This window comes from Schistocerca gregaria, chromosome 3 (genome assembly GCF_023897955.1).
Source record: "Schistocerca gregaria isolate iqSchGreg1 chromosome 3, iqSchGreg1.2, whole genome shotgun sequence".
Lineage (NCBI taxonomy): Eukaryota > Metazoa > Arthropoda > Insecta > Orthoptera > Acrididae > Schistocerca > Schistocerca gregaria.
Genome location: NC_064922.1, coordinates 629,868,200 through 629,890,890, shown reverse-complemented (window position 1 = coordinate 629,890,890; position 22,691 = coordinate 629,868,200). Strand labels below are relative to the sequence as shown.

General features: G+C 40.5%; 1 protein-coding gene across 1 annotated transcript in view; it reads left to right on the top strand.

Annotated features, from left to right (window-relative positions):
* The window catches only part of LOC126354186 (probable Na(+)/H(+) antiporter nhx-9), an 898,754-nt gene that overhangs the window by 67,448 nt on the left and 808,615 nt on the right, over nucleotides 1-22,691 (top strand). The gene's annotated exons all lie outside the window — the stretch shown is intronic.

Genomic DNA, 22,691 nt, shown 5'->3' with positions numbered 1-22,691 from the left:
TTATGACGTGTCCTAAAAGTCAGCTGCTAATGTGTATATATTGTACATAAAAAGATTCTCCTTCTCTCTTATTGTTATTACGAAGTATCTTTGGTAGCCATGTATAGTGTATCAGAGCAATTAGCTGTGTAAATATTGTAAAGTGAATCATTATCCTCCTCTCTCTTATCCTAATGTAAATTGTACATATAAGCAGACTCACTTTAAAAAAAAAATGATACTGTGACTAAATTTGAAAAATGTATTTGTTAAAAATAATAAACCATAGGTTAATTTTTTTGTTATCAGTGTTATTATTTATAAAAGACGCAGATCGTTCCACCATTAAAGTTGTTGTAGGAGTGGAGTAAATTCGAATAACTTTTTAGAATCATGGCATGTAAGCTTTCACGGCCGGCGTCTTCATTAATTAAAACTTCCGGGCTGAATTGCCGTGGTCCATATATAAAACTTCTTCTCCTTCCTGACGTTTCGTTGCCGGCTGCGGGCAATATCTTCTGAGGTGAGTCGGCGTCTGGCTGCTAGGCGCTGGTGGTCCCACGTATATAGAGCGCTTAGATGGCGCCACCACTCGTCACGTGCTTTCGACTTTAAAACTATCTCTGGCTAGTGCCATCTCTCTCGATTACAGGTAATCAATTGTCACATCGTTGGTACAAAGTCGAACGCCATATCTTGTCTAGTTTTAATCCTTCTTGTTTTCTATTAAAATTAATTCCGTGCTTATAGATCTCTATAGCTTCTCTATACATGTGAGTGTAATAATGTGAGGTCCTAGCTATCACGTTTGTCTCACTAAATTTTATTTCGTGTTCACCGCCTTTGAAAACGTGTTCCGCTACAGCTGATTTTTCAATCTGTCCCAATCTACAGTTCCTTTTGTGTTCCGTTAGGCGGGTATTAACACTCCTTTTAGTTGTTCCAATATAAACCATGCCACACGTGACACACGACACTCTGGTTAATACAAGTATTTATACACTGTTCTAAATGCTTTACATATACATTACATTACATACACTGTTCACACAGAAATGTTCCATAAAGTTACAGTATGGAGCTCTAATAAATACACGCTGGCAGATCAGCCTGTCTGTAGCAATTACTGATTCACAGTGTAGATCTAAATGGAGAACACATTAATGTTTTGGGTACATGTTCATGTCCCATGAGGTTAATTCAAGCATTATCTCTCCAGATATAAACTATGCGTGTTTTATGTCTTAAAATTTGAACATCAATAGGAGTGTGTGATGGATCTTATTCGGTCACCATCTTATTGCTTATATATCCCATGATACTGCGTAAATAGCTCCCCTGATACCTTGAATACTGCCCTGTAACACAGACTTAGCTGAGACTCAAACTACAGCAGCTGCTGTGTCTGTGCTACGGCATAATCAAACAATAGCAGGTCTGGAAGACATCCTGTGGAGAGTGACTGCTGCTGCTGAGGCTCTAGTATGTCACAGAACATCGTGCTATCGTTGCTGCTGCTGCTGCTGCTATGATTGTACTACTGCGTAGTCGAATGACACTAGGTCAGAAGACATCCATGGTTGAGGCAGAAACATCTGAATGTCCTAATCCAGCAGTTCGGTCAGCAACAGATCGGGTGTTCTAACGATAATAACAAAACATAAGTATAAACAGAAAATGTCATTACATTATTAGCTTATCTACAAAAAAGAGAAATGTTGTCGTGCAAAGAAGCAGTATAATATTTGATAGTGAGTTTAGATAATAATAATCACATTAAATCAAATACTTGGCAGTAGTCCCCTTCTTCCCATCTGATCACTGCGGCTGGCGGTACTTCATGCTGGAGCGCAAATGAATGCACACATGCAATCAAATTATAATAACTGCTCGAAAGGTGAGTAGCTTGCCATTGACCCAGTGGAGGAGGAGGTTGCAGAGGCGGGGTCAGGGCCACGGGATGCGGGTGTAGCCTTTAAAGAGCAATGACACCATGATGTCAGGATTTTCAGAATGGCCTTAGTGCACGTGGCTGGATACGATGAAAAAAAGTGCTGCCGCCTGCCTTGTCAGCGAATTTTGCCAGAACTGGCAACTATTCCTTACACATATTTGCAGTGAGTTTATTTTCACGGAAAATCGATGGTAAACTACATTAGAAAGATTGTGTTACTATATGTTTTTGTGTATCATGCAAAGGTATTTTAGTATTGAAAATTCTGCTGTTTCTAATGTATTTCCTGTGTGAGAGGCGTTGCAATTTATTCTTCTCCGTTTAGAAAGTCGATAAAGATTTCCAAATACACTCCTGGAAATGGAACAAAGAACACATTGACACCGGTGTGCCAGACCCACCATACTTGCTCCGGACACTGCGAGAGGGCTGTACAAGCAATGATCACACGCACGGCACAGCGGACACACCAGGAACCGCGGTGTTGGCCGTCGAATGGCGCTAGCTGCGCAGCATTTGTGCACCGCCGCCCTCAGTGTCAGCCAGTTTGCCGTGGCATACGGAGCTCCATCGCAGTCTTTAACACTGGTAGCATGCCGCGACAGCGTGGACGTGAACCGTATGTGCAGTTGACGGACTTTGAGCGAGGGCGTATAGTGGGTATGCGGGAGGCCGTGTGGACGTACCGCCGAATTGCTCAACACGTGGGGCGTGAGGTCTCCACAGTACATCGATGTTGTCGCCAGTGGTCGGCGGAAGGTGCACGTGCCCGTCGACCTGGGACCGGACCGCAGCGACGCACGGATGCACGCCAAGACCGTAGGATCCTACGCAGTGCCGTAGGGGACCACACCGCCACTTCCCAGCAAATTAGGGACACTGTTGCTCCTGGGGTATCGGCGAGGACCATTCGCAACCGTATCCATGGAGCTGGGCTACGGTCGCGCACACCGTTAGGCCGTCTTCCGCTCACGCCCCAACATCGTGCAGCCCGCCTCCAGTGGTGTCGCGACAGGCGTGAATGGAGGGACAAATGGAGACGTGTCGTCTTCAGCGATGAGAGTCGCTTCTGCCTTGGTGCCAATGATGGTCGTATGCGTGTTTGGCGCCGTGCAGGTGAGCGCCACAATCAGGACTGCATACGACCGAGGCACACAGGGCCAACACCCGGCATCATGGTGTGGGGAGCGATCTCCTACACTGGCCGTACACCTCTGGTGATCGTCGAGGGGACACTGAATAGTGCACGGTACATCCAAACCGTCATCGAACCCATCCTAGACCGGCAAGGGAACTTTCTGTTCCAACAGGACAATGCACGTCCGCATGTATCCCGTGCCACCCAACGTGCTCTAGAAGGTGTAAGTCAACTACCCTGGCCAGCAAGATCTCCCGATCTGTCCCCCATTGAGTATGTTTGGGACTGGATGAATCGTCGTCTCACGCGGTCTGCACGTCCAGCACGAACGCTGGTCCAACTGAGGCGCCAGGTGGAAATGGCATGGCAAGCCGTTCCACAGGACTACATCCAGCATCTCTACGATCGTCTCCATGGGACAATAGCAGCCTGCATTGCTGCGAAAGGTGGATATACACTGTACTAGTGCCGACATTGTGCATGCTCTGTTGCCTGTGTCTATGTGCCTGTGGTTCTGTCAGTGTGATCATGTGATGTATCTGACCCCAGGAATGTGTCAATAAAGTTTCCCCTTCCAGGGACAATGAATTTATGGTGTTATTATTTCAATTTCCAGGAGTAATAAAATGGAAATGCCGTGTAGGGTAGACCGTTCGCCTGGTGCAAGTCTTTCCAGTCGACGCCACATCGGCTACTTGCTTGTCGATGGGGATGAAATGATGATGATAAGGACAACACAACACCCAGTCCCTGAGTGGGGCTCAAATAGTCGTAAAGTTTGTTTGTGAGGTCCATTTGTTCACTGCATTTTTTTCTTGTTCTGCTTTGTATTTTTGGTTGCTTAACTGTATGTCAATTTTATATTGATTATTTTCTCTCTTCTCCAATACTGCCAATCTTTTGGTGCATTTTGCACTTTTGCTGTCAGCCAGATGTTTCACATTCTGTAACATCTTGAATGATAAGTAACTGATAAGCAAGATACAAATTTTGTTTTTATTACTACTAGTAGTAGTAATATTCCATATTAAACTTAGCATTTTTTAAAATTTGATGGCATATGCACAAAGAACAGCTACGTCCAGGAGTATCAATTTTCAGTTTTCGACAAAATCGCCGTAGTGTCATGAAATCTGTTCCATGTTTATTAGCGGCCTTCCTTACTGAAGAACCATTACTTCTTTTGCCGCTTTGTTGTATGTTGCTTTTGACATTGAGCCTCTTTTTGTGATTTCTCATGTTGCCTTCACAGTCAGTCTTTGGTGAGATACATTTTTTACAGTTCTTCAGATAGATGATTATCGCTGCTCCGAATTTCGTCACGATCAGGTATTTTTTGGAGATGATAATGACTGCGTACATTTCGTGCTCCCAGCTGCTTGCTGATACTGCGACTTTGAATTAGAAAAGCATGACTAAGTTACTGCAAGTAATCGGTAGGCGAAAGATATGTGTTCGTTAATAGTAATATATGTTGGAATTGCATGTTGGAGAGTCGTGTAAGTGTGTGCATCCTAGAAGAAAGTTTTGAATGATAGCTCAACATCCATAACATCATACTCCGGGAGGCTATCTCGCTCTGTTACCTATTTTTCCTGCTCAGTTAGCTATAGCTGACGTCTGTGCCTGCAGACTGATGCAGTCTCCAAGCCTGTCATATCTCGCCAGCTTGACAAAAATGTGTATGCGCTAGTTCAGAGACAGGCCGCGACAAGTTAAGATTTGTTAAATACTGATTAGTCAGGTAGTTCAGACGTGCTGATTCCAGCAAACAAGACTTATTTCAGCAAGTAAAACGCTTGCTCAGAAAATGCGGACTTGCAATTCGTGCCAAGAAATTGTTATATGTGTCGTATTTCTCTGAAGTGAGACAAATGCACTGGTGAGAAACGTGATCTATGTAACAAACGAAATTCTGATTATGGTTCCATCTACTGACTTACAGGTATAATAAATTGATTGCGCAAGCTTGCATACTTAGATTATACGCAGTCAACATGATGTTGAATATGAAGGATCCATATCGCTCCCCATCACTTGTGAGCATCTGCTGCTGTGGAGCAGTTACATATCTTTTATTTGATTTTTAAGACGTCGTGATGGAGAGGACATTCTGCTGATCAAGGCAAACGTATAAACATCCTGTAGAATTATGTCATTTACCACATATTATTTTCTCGGTTTCCGTAGCACTTCGGATGGTGAGCACAGCCCGAACAGTTTACTAAATTTAATAAGCATACATAACGCTACGGTATTAACTTTATCTTGCAGTTCAAAACTTTTGTCGTCTTGGCTGATAATGCTAACTTACACTATCACATGGTGAAGACCGCAAACATTTTGTCTCCATATGTGGGCAGAATTGTAACAATGTGCCTCTATTTTTAGATTATTTCGTCAAGCATAAGTTATATAATTTACTTACGTCTACAACAAAGTCGTATGACTGTTGATTATCTTTATATTTCCTGCCAGCTCGCCTGCGGCAGCAGCCTTTGCTTATTATATCTCATCTGGCAGAACATCACTAGGTGTTACCTGAGCTGTGCTTGTCATATGCCTGTCGGCCCTGTTTGAAGCACTTTGTTGTCAGTGGCAGCTCTGAAACATCCGTTCGCAATCGTTTCACATATAGCTGGTTGCCAGACCTGTGTTTACTCAAACGTTTTTGCTTTTACTACCGTGTATTTTCATTGGTATCACTTTCCATTATTAAGAATGTGTCTCTGCAGAAATAAACCTAAGTCACTTGAAGCAAATTTTGAGGAACAACAAAAAACTCTCCAGCTCAGTAACTAAGGAATATACAATTGCAGAAAAATACTAGTTAATTTTGTGATAAAATTAAATAGATGATCTGTAGACAAGTGCTCGATAAATAGTAAAACATAGTTTCAAAAACAGTTATTTCAGTTTCTATACATGCAAAACCAACTTTACATAAGTTGGCTTTGCATTTTCTTCATAACATTTTCCTTATACTGAGCCTAAATAGCTGTGCTTTGGCATTTTCAAAATGTTTAACAACGTGTGGCTAGGGTAAAATCTGTTCATAAAAGTTCATACCCCCTTCAAGGATGTATCACAGAACTTTCCGATCTTCTACCTTACTCAGTTGTATAGGAATGTTTTCGTCTTGATATAGGTGAGTTAGAAAATTTAAAAAGTGAAATGGATAGGTTAAAGTTAGATATAGTGGGAATTAGTGAAGTTCGGTGGCAGCAGGAACAAGTCTTCTGGTCAGGCGAATACAGGGTTATAAATAAAAAATCAAATAGGCGTAATGTAGGAGTAGGTTTAATAATGAATAAAAAAATAGGAGTGCGGGTAAGCTACTACAAACAGCATAGTGAACGCATTGTTGTGGCCACGATAGACACGAAGCCCACACCTACTACAGTAGTACAAGTTAATATGCGAACTAGCTCTGCAGATGACGAAGTAATTGAAGAAATGTATGATGAAATAAAAGAAATTATTCAGATAGTGAAGGGAGACGAAAATTTAATAGTCATGGGTGACTGGAATTCAGTAGTAGGAAAAGGGAGAGAAGGAAACGTAGTAGGTGAATATGGACTAGGGCTAAGAAATGAAAGAGGAAGCCGCCTGATAGAATTTTGCACAGAGCACAACTTAATCATAGCTAACACTTGGTTCAAGAATCATAAAAGAAGGTTGTATACATGGAAGAAGCCTGGAGATGCTGACAGGTTTCAGATAGATTACATAATGGCAAGACAGAGATTTAGGAACCAGGTTTTAAATTGTAAGACATTTCAAGAGGCAGATGTGGACTCTGATCACAATCTGTTGGTTATGGACTGTAGATTAAAACTGAAGAAACTGCAAAAAGGTGGGAATTTAAGGAGATGGGACCTGGATAAACTGAAAGAACCAGAGGTTGTACAGAGTTTCAGGCAGAGCATAAGGGAACAATTGACAAGAATGGGGGAAAGAAATACAGTAGAAGATAAACGGGTAGCTTTGAGAGATGAAGTAGTGAAGGCAGCAGAGGACCTAGTAGGTAAAAAGACGAAGGCTAGTAGAAGTCCTTGGGTGACAGAGGAAATACTGAATTTAATTGATGAAAGGAGAAAATATAAAAATGCAGTAAATGAAGCAGGCAAAAAGGAATACAAACATCTCAAAAACAAGATCGACAGGAAGTGCAAAATGGCTCAGCAGGGATGGCTAGAGGGCAAATGTAAGGATGTAGAGGGTTATCTCACTAGGGGTAAGATAGATACTGCCTACTCGAAAATTAGAGAGACCTTTGGAGAACAGAGAACGACTTTTATGAATATCAAGAGCTCAGATGGAAACCCAGTTCTAAGCAAAGAAGGGAAAGCAGAAAGGTGGAGGGAGTATATAGAGGGGCTGTACAAGGGCAATGTACTTGAGGACAATAATAAATGGAAGAGGATGTAGATGATGAAATGGGAGATACGATACTGCGCGAAAAGTTTGACAGAGCACTGAAAGACCTCAGTCGAAACAAGGTCCCGGGAGAAGACAACATTCCAGTAGAACTACTGACGGCCTTGGGAGAGCCAGTCCTGACAAAACTCTAGCATCTGGTGAGCAAGATGTATGAGACGGGCGAAATACCCTCAGACTTCAAGAAGAATATAATAATTCCGATCCTAAAGAAAGCAGGTACTGACAGGTGTGAAAATTACCGAACCATCAGTTTAATAAGTCACGGATGCAAAATACTAACGTGTATTCTCTGCAGACGAATGGAAAAACTGGTAGAAGCTGACCTCGGAGAAGATCAGTTTGGATTCCATAGAAATGTTGGATCACGTGAGGGAATACTGACCCTACGGCTTATATTAGAAGCTAGATTAAGGAAAGGCAAACCTACGTTTCTAGCATTTGTAGCCTTAGAGAAAGCTTTTGACAATGTTAACTGGAATACTCTCTTCCATATTCTGAAGGTGGCAGGGGTAAAGTACAGGGAGCGAAAGGCTATTTACAATTTGTACAGAAACCAGACGGCAGTTATAAGAGTCGAGGGGCACGAAAGGGAAGCAGTTGTTGGGAAGGGAGTGAGACAGGGTTGTAACCTATCCCCGATCTTATTCAATCTGTATATTGAGCAAGCAGTGAAGGAAAAAAAAAGAAAAATTCGGAGTAGGTATTAAAATCCATGGAGAAGAAATAAAAACTTTGAGGTTCGCCGATGACATTGTAATTCTGTCAGCGACAGCAAAGGATTTGGAAGAGCAGTTGAACGGAACGGACAGTGTCTTGAAAGGAGGGTATAAGATGAACATCAACAAAAGCAAAACGAGGACAATTAAATGTAGTCGAATAAAGTCGGGTGATGCTGAGGGAATTAGATTAGGAAATGAGACACTTAAAGTAGTAAAAGAGTTTTGCTATTTGGGAGCAAAATAACTGATGATGGTCGAAGTACAGAGGATATCAAATGTAGACTGGCAATGGCAAGGAAAGCGTTTCTGAAGAAGAGAAATTTGTTAACATCGAGTATAGATTTAAGTGTCAGGAAGTTATTTCTGAAAGCATTGGTATGGAGTGTAGCCATGTATGGAAGTGAAACATGGACGATAAATAGTTTGGACAAGAAGGGAATAGAAGCTTTCGACATGTGGTGCTACCGAAGAATGTTGAAGATTTGATGGGTAGATCACATAACTAATGAGGAGGTATTGAATAGAATTAAGAGAAGAGGAGTTTGTGGCACAACTTCACAAGAAGAAGGGACAGGTTGGTAGGACATGTTTTGAGGCATCAAGGGATCACAAATTTAGCATTGGTGGGCAGCGTGGAGGGTAAAAATTGTAGAGGGAGACCAAGATATGAATACACTAAGCAGATTTAGAGGGATGTAGGTTGCAGTAGGTACTGGGAGATGAAGACGCTTGCACAGGATAGAGTAGCATGGAGAGCTGCATCAAACCAGTCTCAGGACTGAAGACCACAACAAACAACAACATGATGCTTTAATGGGAAATTTGTGTGGAACAGCTCTTGCTGATTGAGACAGATGAAATGTGTGTTTGATCAAGCCGCAAACCCAGGTGCTTGTTACAGTACTCCATTTCTTTTTCGACGAATACTTGAAATAGCTAAACTGTCCTACACTCTCCAGAAGTACGTGATGTCTCTAGGGATACCGTCATTTTCGTATAAAATTGAGGCCACCTGTTGGTAAAATCCTTAATCACTTCTTCTTTATATACTATTTTCCAAGTAAGTGTGTCGGTTTATGAAGATGCAACAATGAGCTCGCAGTATTCGAAGGGTGTGTAACCCCTGTATCTCTTCTTAAGAGCGTGCATTTTATCATCCCAAGCTTCCGAACACTTGGCAACAATGAATATCCTCTAGCGAACAGAGGTGAACAATAGTATCAAATTGTTTCATATCGGTTAAAGCCAAGCAAAACCTTGCGGAAGTGTTATTCTTATCAAGTCAACCACAGTTGTCTCTAACTAAGTGTAATTCTGTGTTCTTTGGAACAAATTCGCCAATAAAAGCATTACGAAATGACACCCCTCTCCCCGGTGCTACATGTAGATGGATGTCTCAAATAGAAGATACCTTGAACTAGTATTGCTGGCAGGTATTAGTTTGCATGAAGTCAAACACAAAGGCCACGTAATTTCATTATTCATACATCTTTCCTTGCTTCCCTTTAAAACACTGTAAAATTTACTGCTTTTCCTTTTGTGTATCGTTAGTTCAGCTATTGCTGCCCGTTTGGCTGTTTGACTCAGACTGAGGTTTTTAATTTTATTGTTTAATTCGTCACAAACGCTGCACACGTCTACTTGTGGGTATCCAAACCGCAGGGCGAAGTTTTCATTGAAGTATTTGTTGTGAAATGTGTAGTTTATATTATTATTGGGATGTGTCTCTGTAAAGAGTGAATACATCTTGCTCACAGACAAGTACGGATCTAAATAAGGTATTATTTTCCCAGAATAAAGCTTTGCTTCACTGGAATCATTTCAATATGTACCCAGATGAGCCTCAGCTGCTTTACCTTTATAGCGTTTGCACTGGATCCCGTAATCCTTACATCATATGATGACTGTCCCAGAAGTAGCAATCTGCGAAGTCTTCTAATCCATTTATCAGCACACTGTATATGGAGAAAAGGCTTCTCTGCAAACCTGCACGTTCTTCTCATGCATCAATACATTGTACTTAAATGCTTTGTCTCTCACAGTTGGCTCTTCTTTGTATAGCCTGTGTTGTGCTGGATCCATCACTACAGTCATTCGTTGCAAATGAACATCCGTTTCATCCTTTGTGTTCATCCTGTAGAAATATAAGATTTCTTCCTGTTCCTCTTCAGTGAAGATCTCGAAACATTTCTTACGGTACCCTGTAAGTTAAGAAACGAAACACGACCCTATAAAATCAAGTGTCGTCTATAGGTTTTCATACTAAAACTGAAAAGGTGTAACATCATGTTATTGCATGGTGCAAAGAATTCAAATGGTGTATGATTCTAATTTTTTTTTCTCATTATGCGTGTAAGTACTGAATGCTGCCACCGCGACCAGTTCTGACATTGTTGTACAAGCAAAGGTATACAAATAGATATAGTAGATGTACTCTTACAACACTGAAAAGTCGGCCTTTGAACAGTGTCTCGTATTTATCTATTACTGAATTTCAAATTATTTAGTTTCAGAGATAACAAACAACATACATTATTCCTGAAATGTACTAATTGTTGCACCTACAGTGTAAAGCGATAAAACCGTAACTCAAACTTCTTGATATTTACCAGAATTTTGAGCCTATTTCTCGGCGAGGTACTATCTTTCGACTATGGGAAATGTATGCTTCACCACTTACACATGTTTTCTTAATAGCATTTCTTTTATATTCGTAATTTCTCACAGTGTCCTTCCATTTTTTAGGAGGAACATCAAACACGGTCTCCTTCTCCCCATTTTACAGCTTTGTGAATGTTTTGACGATTAGCACTCACGCGTGAGAAAGCAGAAAAGTGGAATGTTTTGACGTTATTAGCGCTCTCGCGTGGGAAAGCGGAAAAGTACCCAAGGAATCTTCTTGCAGTGCAGCTTATTTTAGTATAGGATTTGTCACCCTTACGATGTCAATGACATGGGCACCTCTCTGTTTAGAATGTGTGTCTGAGCATGGACAACGAAAACGATTATATCTCAGTTCTCCCCAAAAAGTGGCTTAAGTACCTTTCTGCAATGACACATTCCATTGTGTTATCCCTGGTTTATACATAAGTTTTAAAACATGGTTATCAACACGCAAACCTGTAGTACGCAAACTGCCACTTCCGATCTTGATCCATCGGTGGCGTATCTCAGATGAGGTTACTTACTAGTAACATTTACTTACTTACTAGTAACATTTCTTGAGTGTGCCTGCAATTAATGAAAATGGGATGAGTTCTTGCTCTTGTTGTAATCGGCAAGTAATTGAGGTATGTTCAAATGTGCATGAGTTGCTGCTGTAAAAAAGACGAAGTGCTGCTGTGACTATGGATACCCCTAGAAGCATATACGTAAGTAGTGGTAGTAGTAATAGTAATAGTAGGATTCTGAGGCATTTAACAGACCTAGGTATAGCATAAGTTACCATTATCAGTAGAAAATAACAAGCGTTTCCTGCTCCAAGTTACAGTACTTTTTGTGCCTTAATATAGAGTTTCTATAATGTTTGGCTGACTTTGAAAGCATAGTGATTGTACAAAATCATGGTATTGCTGTAATATTTATAGCTTTAAGCGTTAACTATTAGATACGACTAACTCCCCTAACTATTTGTAAGCGTAGGTTTCTGCAATCATTGTCAGAGTCAGTAAAATTCTTTTGAATCTGTCCCCCAACTACTTCTTACAAGGGCGCAAGTTCGTAATAAAAAAAAAATGGCAGAAAACAGTTTCAGTACAGGAAGAGCGCAAGTTTGTAATCAAAAAATGATAGAATACAGTTTCGGTACAGTGCAGTACAGTACAGTAGCCTCTGTATAGCGTATCTCACATATCTTCGCTCCAGTTGTTGCTGACTTTCAAGGTGCTTGCGGATGTCTGTGGTATCTAATACTAGCCAAGACCTGTGTGTCATTCCTGCAGCCACTTACTGGACTCAAGTCTGGAAAATGTTTACCAGTCGCGCGTGCGTGCTTGTGTGTGTGTGTGTGTGTGTGTGTGTGTGTGTGTGTGTGTACTTACATATTTGTGATAAATGATATAGTTTGTTCAGATACTTTTGAACATGACGTCAATTTAAGTAACTGAGGTTACACTCACGTAATTTCTTGACATGGAAATACTGTAGTACTGCGAACATTTTTGAACAAACTGCATAAAAAGTATGTGTGTGTGATGAATTAATGAATGGCGTCAGTTTGCGCAATTCAGGTGAAATTTACGTATTTTTTGGAAATACTGTAGTGTTGGCAAGATCTTTGAACAAGACATAATTTTACAAAGTTCCAGTGAAGATTACATTTTTGCAAAAAAGGTAATAGTAGTCATCCAGACTAGACCGAACATTGTGGGTACATACCGATTGTCTGGTATCTGAAATTTCCCGCCAACATGACTCTGGAAAAGGGGCGTCAGTGGTTTTGCAAGATTCAATACTGTGTTTGAGTGCAAAGTGGCCGCCATCTTGGATTGTGACGTCAGCGGTATTGCATAGTTGAATACCGCATTTCAGTGCAAAGCGGTCCAGGTAGTGCCTTGCTGTATTACTGAAGTATCTGTCAGTCAATGAGGTATGAAATATCAGAAGTCACAGATGTTTCAGAATAAAGAGTAGAGTTGAGCTAAGTGCCACAGTAAAACAAACGTTATTTACATTTTACGTCTTTATTCTTCATATCTACATATTTGCAGTCCTCTACCGCCGGAGAACTCTGTACGTTTAACATGAAGGTGTGTAACGTAACTATGCCGGTGCGTGAGAAACAGCGTGCAGTAATCGAGTTTCGAATTAGAAGAATTCGTCCACGTATGGTACACGCTCTCCTTCAGCATGACAGTACCAGGCTACACATGAGCACTGCGACATCTGCCACAATTCGTCCCCTTTGGTTTACTATTATCGATGATCCTCCGACCTCCATAGAGACCCGAATTGGCCCTATGTTTCCAAAAGTTCAAACTGGTATCTCGTTGGAAAAAAATGTTTCTACATCCTCATCCACACTCCGCAAGCCACCCGTCGGTGCGTGGAGGAGGGCACCTTGAGTACCTCTATCGGTTCTCCTTCTATTACAGTCTCGTATTGTTCGTGAAAAGAAGGATTGTCGGTATGCTTCTGTGTGGGCTCTAATCTCTCTGATTTTATCCTCATGGTCTCTTCGCGAGATATACGTAGGAGGGAGCAATATACTGCTTGACTCTTCGGTGAAGGAATGTTCTCGTACCTTTAACAAAAGCCCGTACCGAGCTTCTGAGCGTCTCTCCTGCAGAGTCTTCCACTGGAGTTTATCTATCATCTCCGTAACGTTTTCGCGATTACTAAATGATGCTGTAACGAAGCGCGCTGCTCTCCTTTGGATACTCTCTATCTCTTCTATCAACCCTATCTGGTACGGATCCCACTCTGTTGAGCAGTATTCAAGCAGTGGGCGAACAAGCGTACTGTAACCTACTTCCGTGGTTTTCGAACTGCAGTATCTTAGGATTCTTCCAATGAATCTCAGTGGCATCTGTTTTAACGACGATTAATTTTATATGGTCATTCCATTTTAAATCACTCCTAATGCGTACTCCCAGATAATTTATGTAATTAACTGCTTCCATTTACTGACCTGATATTTTGTAGTTAAATGATAAGGGATCTATCTTTCTTTGTATTCGCAGCACATTACACTTTTCTACATTGAGATTCAATTGCCATTCCCTGCACCATGCGTCAATTCGCTTCAGATCCTCCTGCATTTCAGTACAATTTTTCATTGTTACAACCTCTCGATACACCACAGCATCATCTGAAAAAAGCCTCAGTGAACTTCCGATGTCATCCACAAGGTCATTTATGTATATTGTGAATAGCAACGGTCCTATGACACTGCGGCACACATGAAATCACTCTTACTTCGGAAGACTTCTCTCCATTGAGAATGACATGCTGCGTTCTGTTATCTACGAACTCTTCAATCCAATCACACAATTGGTCTGATAGTCTATATGCTCTTACTTTGTTCATTAAACGACTGTGGGGAACTGTATCGAACGCCTTGCGGAAGTCAAGAAACACGGCATCTAACTGGGAACCCGTGTCTATGGCCATCTGAGTCTCGTGGACGTGGACACCAATGTGGCTATTCTGAAAAGTAAATATGTAGACATGAAGAATAAACTTGTAGAAAGTTAATTACATTTATTTTATTTTAAAAAAAACTTTTAAGAGTTTTCAGATAAAAATTCGGAGGTACTACTTTTCAGCGCCCCCCCGTGTTTAGGTCGCTCGGATTTCTTCAAACCAATCACAGTTACAATGTTGACGTAACTGCGTTCATGAAAATGTTTAAAGTCCGAAAAGCAGCAATTGACTCTAAACAACAAAAAGTGTGAGGTCCTCAACATGAGTACAACAGTTCACACTCCAACGCGCTGCTGTATTTCTGTGACACGCATCCTTCTCGGTTGTGGACAGTCCGCTGTTTGCATTCCGACAACAGCGACGGATTACTAATTCATATCCTTTTGCTGCAAACATGGATACTTCTTTAACAATAAGAAATATGTCTGATCGAAGGGAATCTGCCTGCCTAAGTAGCGACAACGTAACTACCCCGTTACAGTGAATATGTCGGCTATGACGAATGTAATAAGAAATCATCGCCTAAAAATGTGCGTGTGTATGTGTTCACCGGGTCTCTGTTAAATCTTTCTGCTTGTTGTAGCGAGATGTGTAACTGCGCATAAAGATTATACGGGGTTTTGTAAATTCGTTATACAAAGAAAGATTAGTGTAAAAGATAAATAACTTACAGAAATGTTTGATACACCACTGAATGCATTGTATCTTTAAATTTGATTTACAAATGTTCAATATGAACACATTTTGCAAGATTAATAATTCCCACTTATAACCTATTTCCAGCCAAATCCTATGAATCAAGTCTTGATTTATGATGGCAACTGCTTGTGTTATCCGTTATCACAGCTCGTCGTTTCCCGGAAGTGGATGAGCAAACATTCTGTCTTTAATGTAATCCCACATACAGAAATCCATTGGTATTAAATCAGGTGGTCGTGGTGGCCAGGATATTCTACGAGTACCACCACATCCAGACTAAGTAGGCACACTCATACGGAGATACGCGACAACTTCGCGATGATCCTGTGGTGGCGAGCCATTTCTAGTTACAGTTGACTCGGCAAAATAGAAAGGAGCGTAAATCGTGTTACAGCTTATAGCTACAAGACAAGAAAACATTCACCTTACACGAAAGGTTCCAGCACGTCGAGGTACGATATTCCAGTTGCAGTTGACCCGGCAAAAAAAGAAAGGAGCGTAAATCTTATAACAGTTTACAGTTGCAACACAAGAAAACATCACCTTAGACGTGTATTACAAGGGGAAGGCCTCAGACACGGCCAACCGATTCGGCTCAAATTAGGCAGGTCGCTTTTGTACAACCTATAACGAAGGACTCTAAGATATTTTGGGTCAACACCCCCACAATTTTGAGAAAATCACCCCTAAAGGTTATGACGAGCAATGGAATCAAAATTGGAGGGATCGATAGATAATTGTAAATAGAGCATTTTTCATCATCAGGTATGGGTTCGCAAACGCAAACTTTTCCAGTAATCGAGATAAGAAACTTTTACAACTGCCACTTTTGTACCCACATGGTAAACATATCTCGCCGCCATCATCGATAGAGCAACGGCCGAGGTAACTGGCTGGGAATCGGAGAACCCGGGTTCGAATCTCGAAGAAACCTAACACATGTTGTTCTTTTCGTTTTTTTCCGTATTTCAATTGATAGGGATAGGAGGGTTAATAAGGTAAGTAAATCAATAAGAAATGATAATAATAAGGTAGGCAAACAAATTTCCCAAACGCCGTGAGTTACTAAAGTATTAAACTTTTAAGTCTTGTCACATGAAAACAACTCCGAGTAAGAGTGCTGCCAATTCCTCACGAGGGATCACAGATAGCCAACCGCGTGACGCTTGTTTAGAGCGAGACACAGGACAGAATCCACGTGGGGAGAGTTATGTTGTCCCGGTTGCTTCTTCGTCATATCATAGTTGTGAACCTGGAAGAGTGAAGGTGTCCAGCACGAGCGTTATAGAAGTCAGTCAAGAGTTGATTTCCTTCATTAGGCTGCCACGAACCTCACGGATACATGTAGTGATTTTTCCATCGTTAATGCGCCGAATGAAATACTTATTGTGAATGAATACAGTGTTCTTCCGTAAGTAACATATGACGAGAACTTTATGTAGTTTATAGTAATTAGCTCGTCTATTTATGACGTAGTAACTAGTTTGTTGTGTCATATCATTCAGGTGCATAATCTGAATAATGGAGGATTTACACGGTTCGACTATCGCTGTAATATATAGTTCGGAGCCTGTCACAGACGATGGCAAGCGGGAAGTTACCGAGGCTGTGTTTTGGTTTGTAAAAGTGTTGCAAGACAGATGCATTATCAATGAACTACCAGAGGCAGGCAGTTCTGTTTCTCGGCGTTCCAGATTGATAGGAGCGGCAGTTGTAAAAGATTCTTACCTCGATTTCTGGAAACGTATGCGTTTTCGGACCCCATACCTGATGATGAAAAATGCTCTATTTACGATTATCTATAGGTCCCTCCAATTTTGAGTCGAATGCTCGTCATAACTTTTAGGGGCAATTTTCTAAAAAACGCGGGCGTGTTGACCCAAAATATCTTAGAATACTTCGTTTTAGGTTGTACACAAGCGACCTGCCAAATTTGAGCCGAATCGGTTGGCCGTGTCTGAGACCTTCCCCTTGTTAGAAGTTAGATTACGTGTCGTGATTTCTCCCCAACCTATATCCGAACATCATATTCTTTCACTTTACCACTGGTATGGAAGGTGGTTTCGTCGCTGAACAGAGTTGCATTAAAAAAATCACCATCAGTTTGAATTTTGTTAAACATTTCTACATACATCTCAGCTCGTTTTTCTTTGTCTCTTTCTCTTAAAGCTTCCAACAGTTCTAATTTCCGGGGTTCGAATACAGGTGTTTCCGAAATACCTTCCACACGTAACACTAGCGATATTAAATTCTATTATGACGCGTGTCATTGATGTAGTCGGACTACGAATGTACAACTGCTGACCTACTCTGCCCGGCGTCCTTGTGATGATAATAATAATAATAAGAGTGTGGCATTGGTGGCCGGGAGACCCCTCGCGGGGCGGTTCGGCCGCCGCTCTTTAGTGCCACTACGGCGGCTTGCGAGTGAATGAGGATGAAAGACACACAACACCCAGTCATCTCGAGGCAGGGAAAATCCCTGACCCCGCAGGGAATCGAACCCGGGACCGCGTGCGCGGGAAGCGAGACTACGAGCCGCGGACGTCTTTGTGATGAACAGTCAGTTTCAGCGAAACGATTCTACCAGTTGACAATAACAGTACAACGAAAAACCAACAAAAATCGCAAATTCCACTTTTTTTATTTACTCGAGGACTAGTTTCGGGCTAGTCATAGAGTAAATAAAAAAGTGAAATTTGCAACTTTGGCTGGTTTTTCGTTGTACTGATTAACAAAAGTTGCTGACCTGATATTATAACAGCATGATGGAAGTTCGTTAATAACAACAGCTCGTCTTAGAGGTGGTGGCTCGTGATATTTTGTCCCATATTAGCTCTGAACGATTCATGAAACCATTAACAAAACTGCCCACGCTCTGCACCGTTATACTGCTCGATGATGACTGTTGGAATAACTCATTCACGTATGACTTCCAGTGCGAACGTCGGTGTTGGGCAGGAACCAAACGTGAAGATATTCTGCATTCAGTGGTGTATCAAACATTTACCCTTTCTCTCAATTAAAGGTTATTATACACCTAATTTACAAACACCTTGAGTCATTTTTAGAAACTATAGTTACCAGTTTATTAGGTTTCTTGTTATTTAGTGTCTACATCTTGCCAGTTTCCATTTGAGAGTGACGGGTCCATCTGCTTATATTTGCACTTCGAAAATTTGGTGAATTTACGACAGGAATTAAATTTTTTCTGACAGTTTTCTAAAAATTTCACAAGTTGGCCATTGCTGTTGCACAATTTTTTGTAAAGTCTTCATCTGTCATGCTCAACATTACTTTCATGAAGAAATGCGATTGGATGTTACCCAGATGTTATAGATCCATTTGTCTAAGATTTCTGTGAAATCCTTATATTAGAGGTAGCAAGAAAAAATAGTTTAGATTGGTTACCTGTTCTGCCAAAATTAACTCTTTTTCCAAAATTAGCAGTACTTCGGTACGCACCTTTGCCAGAAAATCAAGTAACTGTACTTCAGTCAGTATTTAATGAGTACACGTAGCAGAGAAAATGATAAATTTTTGATAACTCTTTTTGAAAATTCTCCCATATCAGACTTGTATGCTGATAGAACCTAGATGCTGGTACTAGCAAACAGACATATATTAGTGTGTAAAAAGGTTGAACCTAAATCACATTGCAGTGACATTCTAACATACGTATGGTCTTTAATGCTGCACCTAATTATTACGCCGTGAAAATGAAGATAGTTTCCTTACGGGTAAATCATACGGAATTTGGGGGTCACGCATCATGTGGCATTTCGACTTCGGAATGGACTTAAACTGCTGCAAAAATGTCAGGCTCACTCAAGAGATAAAGCCTCTTGCTGTTTAGTTAAGTCCAAAATGAAAAAAAAATCTTGTTATTTCATTGTTTTCTATACTGCTTCTTGCATACAAATGGTACAAATGGCCTTTTGTAGTGTTCTGTAGACAGAGGTGGCGCAACAGCAAGGGATGTGACATATGACATATCATATATTGTCTATAGGAGTTTCGTTTATTCTTGCGCACTGACAGTGTACTCGATTTTGCTAAGTTTCAACAGTTAGTCACTGCACCGACCACAAGTATTGCTTAACTACTACATCAGTTCTGATGAAATACCACCTTCGTACAAACAGGCACTGTTTTAGAGAATCCTAGGAAGCATACGAGATTATCCACTTCGTGCTCAGTATTTGTTGCGAACAATGGTCATAACACCTTCCTACGGCTCTTCTTGTGTTATTATGTTTTATTATAATTACTATAGTTGCTTGTCATGAAATGACTCAGGGATCTAGTTAGCAAAATTACTAAACTTACACTAATATGGATGAGTGTGCACAAACCTTTTTTAGGACTTAATTCTATGGAACAATATCCAAACCTTCCAAAAGTCAAGAAATATGGCATCTCTGGCTGGTACTTGAATAAAGTGAGGTTGGCTTTGCACAGTACTAGGCAAGATATATCATCAACAAAAGTCCGACACGGGTTACTGTTAAAAATTCCTGAGTATACATACTTTTCAGAACTTGAACATCTTAAGAAGTGTTGGTCTTCCATAAAGTCAACTATCGGGAAGACATGTAATTCTATTTCTTTTATCTGATAGCAGATATCATAACTGAAGTACGGATATTTCCAGTAGTACGAGGGCTCTATAGCTCCCTCTGGATTATTTGCAATAAGTTCCGTTATTTGCAGATACAGCAGAAATTCCAGTTGGTTTCTTGGGGCGCTGCATAACGATTCATAAAAACCGGGACCCAAAAGAGGCGTTCAAGTTATAATCGTTGTTCCTACATAACATTAAAAATTATGACTTCGGTATTGAACCTAAATCACATCCTCCATAGCAAATCAAACGTTTCTCCATTGTGGATGAAACTTCTATACATTGAGGTAAAAATGATTTTGTAAGTATTTTGAAATAAAAAAATTGGTTAATGGATAGTTTCGAACTACATTTTATTACCACCAGTTAATGTAATGTAGGCAAGCAGTATTATTGGAGGGGTCAGTGATAGAAAATGCTGAGCCACAAGAGGGTATTTTGAGCTATGGCATCTTCTAAATTAAAGTTCAAAGACGAGAACATAAATACGGCAAGATAAAGGATCCCTTGTGAGCTTTCAAATAAATGTTCGCGTCAGAATTGCGTTGAGGTATGCGGACTTTTCTCTCAAACTTTCCGAATTCGTACGAAACTAAGATGTAAGCAGCTATCAACGATGAAGAAAAGAAACAACTATCGGTCGAATACAACCCATTCACTGTGAGTCACGTAAACTGAGCACTGACGATAATTTGCGTCAGTTCACAATGCTCTTTCTGTAAAGTAATAATTCGTTGTTCTAAAATAAATCCTGTATTCCGCTTCCACACAACATAGTAATATAATGTAGAATTTTTTATTACTTAGTCGTTAGATGTTTATCTAGTTTAGGGTGTCAAAATATTCAGGGCCCCCAATGTTTGGAAGCATAAACTTGTTTTGCCACATGAAAGAGTGATTTCATTGTTCTGTAAAATTGACAACCTTGATGCTTTTGCACTTTCTTTCAACAGTGATATCATCCTACAAGGCGACAAAGCAAACGGCACAATCCTCATCTCGTGCAACAGAGTCTGAAACAGTGAACTGAAAGCTACTTTGCATCATAAACGTGTCACTGATACATGCTCTGGATTGATTTTCAGGCAGATCATATCCCGCATTGGCGCTGCCTGTGCTACGCGATGACTAAAAATTTACCCAAATCGTGTTTGATTTACACCTTGGTCTATGTTCCACACTTTGACCACGTTCTCCAGAACTTCCAGAGTCGCCGTTGCTGTTCTCTGCTTTGTGTGGATTAGTGTAATTATGAAGTTTATATAGGTGTTCGTTATGCAAGCTAAAGCTTTGCGGAAGTAGGACTTTTTAGTATACAGCACCGAACTTCCTGCCAAAAACAAACTATATTTCCACCTGTTTAAAGTCTGTTTCCCATGGCATAAGTCATGGTTGTAGACTACTAACACGAATTTTTTACAGAACATTGGAAAAATTGAGAGAAACTGACTTCGGGGAAGATCAGTTTGGATTGCGAAGAAATAATAGAACACGCAAGACAGTACTAACACTACGACTTATCTTAGAAGACAGGTTAAGGAAAGGCAGACCTACGTTCGTAGCGTATGTAGACATAGAGAAAGCTTTTGAAGATGTTGACTGGAGTGCTCTCTTTGAACTTCTGAAGGTATTACGGGTAAAATACAGGTGGTACATTGAGCAAGCAGTAAAGGGGAAAAAATTGGGGAAAGAATTATAGTACAAGGAGAAGAAATAAAAACTTTGAGGTTAGCCGACTACATTGTCATTTTTTGAGACAGCAAATGACGTGGTAGAGTAGTTTAACGGAATGGAGAGTGTGTTGAAAGGAAGATATAAGATGATCGTAAAAAAGGCAGAACAAGGATAACGGAAAGTAGTTGAATTAAATCAGGTGATGCTGAGGGAATTAGGAAACGAGGAAAAGTAGTGGATGAGCTATGTTATTTTGGCAGCGAAGCAACTGATGATGACCAAAGTAGAGGTGATAAAAAATGTGGGCTGGCAATGGCAAGAAAAGCGTTTCTGAAGAAAAGAAATTTTTTGACAGCGAGTATAGGTGGAAGTTTAGAAAGTCTTTTCTGAAAGTATTTGAATGGAGTGTAGCCATGTATGGAAATAAAACATGTACGATAAACAATTAATGCAAGAAAAGAATAGGCGGTTTTGAAGTGTGGTGCTACAGAAGAATGCTGAAGATTGGGTGGATGGATCACGTAATTAATGAAGAGGCACTGAATAGAACTGGAGAGGAAAGAAATTTGTGGCACAACCTGATAGAACAATGGACCAGTTGATAGGACACGTTCTGAGGCATCAAAGGAGCAGCAGTTTGGTTCGGGGGGGATTGGGTAAAAACTGTAGAGAGGGACCAAGAGATGAATACAGTAAACAGATTCAGAAGGATGTAGGTTTTCAGTAGTTATTCCGAGTTGAAGACGCTTGCACAGGATAGAGTAGCATGGAGAGCTGCATCAGATCAGTTCTCTGACTGGAGATCACAACAATAATATAGAAAGTGAAATATAGGGAAAAAGTCAACGAATTTAGAAATATAGCCTCCTACAAAGAAATGATTAATTGTGCTCCCCCCCCCCCCCCCTGACTTTCTACAAAATGCAACTAAATAAAATTGTAATATATATACAGGTTAATTCACTCGAATACGCCTTTTCTGCTTAGGTTGACATTAACTTACATATCGTAATATAATTTGACACATGGTTTCCTCATCTCCGGAAGAATATGATAACAACTTTTAATTTGCTAGCAAAAGTGACTGTTGCATACTGATGATTTTGAACATCGTTGTCACACAACCGCTTTTTGAACGTCTTTCTGAATATTTTGGCACAGCTCCTTGAATATCTTCGTTGATGTTTGTTATCAACGCGACTATCATTCAGGGTTAGTACTTATATTGCTATAAGAAGAATCAGATTGTCGTATATAAAAGATAGATAATAAAATTTGCTGCGTGAATTACCACACAAAGTGTGCATCATACATGAA